Source organism: Capsicum annuum, chromosome 4 (assembly GCF_002878395.1).
Source record: "Capsicum annuum cultivar UCD-10X-F1 chromosome 4, UCD10Xv1.1, whole genome shotgun sequence".
Lineage (NCBI taxonomy): Eukaryota > Viridiplantae > Streptophyta > Magnoliopsida > Solanales > Solanaceae > Capsicum > Capsicum annuum.
In genome coordinates this window covers 118,894,117-118,898,931 of record NC_061114.1, presented here as the reverse complement: position 1 = coordinate 118,898,931, position 4,815 = coordinate 118,894,117, and positions in this window count along the sequence as shown.

The window sequence follows — 4,815 nt, the reverse complement described above, 5'->3', positions numbered from 1 at the left end:
TTATCTCACATTTTATCGTTCCTATATCATGACTTAGATCAGTCGGCTGATGATGCCACTGAGTACATGTGGTTTTGGTATTCATACTACACTTTTGTACCTTTTCTATTGTCATAATCCAAACCAAGGCTTGGCCGTGACGAGTATATTAAGCTCCATGTGAGCCGGAGATCACCCCTATACCTAACCAAAGTAAACACACCACACCCCAAAGTAGGTTGAATTTCAAACATATAACAAGGTAAGAGAATAATAATTTTAAAAGATTAAAATAAGTCTACAACCAAAACCAACCGATACCGATATCAGTGCCAATACCAATACAAATATCGATACTAATACCGACACCACCCATGCCAACATTAGTCTGACAAAGCCTCTAATCAAAGTCAAAGAGTAATCAGTTGGGATATGCCCCAGACCATATCCAAAAATCAAATCCAAAAGAATAGTCAAAATGTAAAGGAAACTATAAACATGAAATGATGTCTTCCAAAGTATGAAAGCTCACCATTTCAATCTAACTCACTAGATGATCTCGAATCCAAGTCATTAAGCTGGAGGAATAGAAGTCTGATCAGTTTTTGCATCACGTAGAGATACAACATCTGAATACGATTAGCGGGTTAAATGCTAGCATGTAACTCGGGGATAAGAATAACATAATGATATGATTAATAGTTTAAAATCATTCAAAGCTAGTGCACATAATCAATGCATAAACATATACATACAACACGCTGGGATAGGGAACAAGGCTTAACATGCTTTTCAAAAATTTAGTCTGGATTGTGTAACTCAACCATCATATAATTGTAACCACGGGCTATATAGGCCCTAGCTCTAAACCCATTGTCTGGCCCCAGTGCGTGTAGCCGCACAGATTGGAGAATACCCTCATAGATATGCACACAAGGGACTTGAATCCTCTAATATATATCAAAGTTAACTTAAGCAGCTGATCATATAATGATTTACGAGGGACTCAAACCTCCCTAATCAAGAAATAATAATGAGGACGCGAACCTACATGGTCACTTTGGCCCCCACATCGGCAAATATGGTTTCAGTATCGGTTACTCGGACCGGTACTTTCATAACTCAGCTACACAATCCTTCTTAGATCCCAATTAAAATAATTGTCACGCATTCCTATCCTATGAACCACAATACACGTTAAGGCATACATTGTTAGTATTTGGTATCGTCATACCAACTACACTTGCAAGGTAACACATGATGCCAAAACAATTTCTATTAACTTAAGGAGAAAAACCCTTTATTCATTAATACAAATTAGGGAACACTGACTCCCTTTGTTCATTAAATCATCCCATTGTATTTCAAATACTTCTTTATATTATGCAATAGTTCAAGACTAGTTCAATTTTACAAATCTCCACAGTTCTCATAACTGAAAACAAATTTCACATTATGGGGTTGGGGTTATAACGACTTTAAGGCCACAAGTTTGGGAAAATTATAATTCCCTAGTTAATTCACCATACCCATGCACCTACGAGTTTAAAACCATATTAAAAGCATGAAAATCATTTTTATAAACCATGAGAAACATTGTTCAATTCATAACATTCAAATACCCCAACCTTTTGTTTCCAAAACCAAACAATAATCTTATGAACAATACTTTAAATCATATGACTTTTCAAAATTAACAATAAGGGAAGAGTAACATGCCTGAATTACGAAGATTTACGGAGAGAAGTCGGCCCTTGAGTCCTTAGATGACCAAATTGGTAAAACCCTAACTTGACTTTTTGAAAAGAATTAGAGAGAGTATTTTATCCATTAAAGTGTTGAATGAATACGCCAAAGGTGTTTTATGGGCTTGTGTCTAAAGTGTTTTAAGTGGAATTGTCTAAAGTACCCCAACTTAAATGCTGGAAAAGCATCATCTTTAATTATAATTCAACCCCTTGACTAGTATCCATACTTTATAACTCATAACCACAAGTCGAAACCAGTACAGTCTCCAAGACTCCTGTAATACCCCAAAGTTTCCTAACTAATTTCGTCCCAAGAATGTCAAATGCCAACTTCTAAATTGAATGATGTTTATTCCATGAGGAATTTTCAAGATTTTTACTTTTTGTCATGTGGAAAATTCAATAAGCTTTCTATCGTTACAAAATTTTCCTAAATCTGATAACCAGGTAAGGAGTTATGACTATTTCAAGTTCTCATCGTAAAATAGCGCCATATTAGTTAGTGGCACACCGCGCCACAGGAGAAAATGGCAATTGTCAAATTCAAGTAGGGGTCCGCGATAGTGGCGCATCGCACCAAACTTCCAAGTCAGACATGAAGTGGCAACGCGATGGCTCCACTATGCGCTATTCCTCAATTTCCAAGTTGTCAAATTCCAGTGACACAACGCGATAGCGCCGCGTCACGCTAGGGTTTCAATTCAGGAAATTTTCATCGAAATAAAAAGACGCGTCTAGGGTTAAAAGGGTCAATTTCCCACCCCTATTTAATCCCTTTAACACGAGATTCAGCTATTTGGAATCAAAAATATACTAGTTTCTCTCAATTTTCTCTCAAGAACAAGGTAGGGTTTTAATTGGGGATTCAATTTTTATTGGGTAATAAGTATTTATTTCTATATAATGTATTTTGTGAATATTAGCGATTGAAATATTTTTCATTTTTATCTTCTTGACTTAAGATGTTTTATTAATTCATATTCTAAATTAGAGATTATTGTAATTAAATTATCTAGTGTTCTAGGATCCTCGTTAGTACTATATAATCTTTTGTATTCTTGGTATAAACTATATGGTTGGGTTTTGATTTCTTTTAATGATTTATTCTTTTCGTAGGATGTATCCATTAATTTATGTAATTGTTAAATGCTTTGTAGTTATATTCATTAACTGTTTATCTTCGTTCTTGTATTTTTTATTTTCATATATTTTATTAATATATTCAATTTTACCGATATTCATATTTTGAGGGGTGATTAAATGGTAGTTGATTAAATACTTTGCTATAATATTCTTTAGCTTTATCTCTTAGTTTTTGTAAGTCTTCTATATTATTTTTAAGATATTCTAGATATTCTATATCTTTTGTTTTAAAATATTCAATTAAATTCGTTTTTATTAGGTTTTCTGTTAATCTTATTTCTTCAATTTTTTGTTCCCAGTATTTTAGATATTCGTAGTTTATCATTTTATTCTTCTAAAGTAAATGTATAATAATCTATTCTACTTGTACTATATTTAATATCTTGTTTGAGGTTATTAATACTACTATCTATTTTTTCTTGTTCTCTTCTTAATGAATTTTTTAAACTATCTAAATTTTTATCTTTGCTTTTTCCTAAATTTTCCAAGGTTTCGTCTATCCATTTTAATTTTTCTATTAGATTTTCCATTTTTTCTCTAATTTGTTTTCTATAATCAATTTTTTTATGTAGGTCTTCTTGGTTTTCTCTAATTTTTTTAATATATTCTTACATTTTTAGTCTGTATAATATCCATCTGAATCTAAATAGTAGTGATGTTCATAATATATGCGTAAGTTTTCTATACTGTTTAATAATTCTTCCTCTTCATAATCTACTAATTTTTCCCATATTATTTTCTTTATGTCTATGATTTCTATATCTCTAAGTATATATAAAACAAGTATTTTAATATCATCTGTCATTTAAGCTTGATTAAACGCTTTTTCATAATATTTTTCAATTGTTTGTTTTAGTCTAAGTAGTTCTTGCATATTTTCATTAAGAAATTCTATATATTTTATATCTTTAGTTTCTATGTATTTGTCTAAATTTACTTTCATCTGTTTTTCTACTAACTGTATGTTTCTCATATTTTTTCCCCAAAATTCTAGATATATGTAATTTATCATGGTAAGTATTTGTAAGAGTAGTTAGGTAGGCATGGTATCTAATTTATTCTAGTCATATAATATTTATCAAATGCTTTTTCTAATATGATTTTTCTTATATCTACTACTTTTATATCCTTAAGTGAATACAAAATAAGTATTTTAAATTTATCTACCATTTCGTCAGATAAATAATTATTCATTTTTCATAAAATTGAAATTTTTAAAATATTTCCTTCAATCATACACATAACAAAATATGATCATATTAGATTACTATATACTAGATCATTCTTAAATAACATGTTCGTCGGTCACTATTAGCATGGTAATCCAAATACTTTCCCCTTAAACAGCGCCTCAACTCTGGCTACTCCCCACCACGGCTTCTTGCCTTATTGGTTTCACCTTTAGGATGGCATAGTTCTTAGGGATTTTTCTCCTTTTCCACTTTGCTAATAAACTTCTTAACATACTATTCTTCGAATAATTCTACTATAAAGTAACTAACGTGAACTTATCTTATTATATCATGATTGTTAGGAATTACGAATTTAGCTATTCATAATACTGAATAAATATACTTGTTCTGGTAAGTTTGATAATCCTAAGTTTTGTTCCTCCATAGATTTTTCCATTGAAATATACCTATTTTTTTTATATGAATAAGCAAAATATTTGTTGTGGATAAGAGAGAGAGTTTTTGCTTCAACACATGAAGGCATGCTTTTGCACTACCTTCGGTTCTTCTATTTATAACTAAAATTTACATATGATGTTTCCTAAAATGACTTGAAAAATCAAACCCTATACTAGTCTAGGCTAGACTAATTAATACTTACAAAAAAGTCTTCACCTTTTTAAAAGAAGACTTTGACATAAAGCACTAAGTAACAAAAAAAACTTTAAATGCCTAAGACTTTACATTAAAATCTTTTACGTAAAGTAATTTTA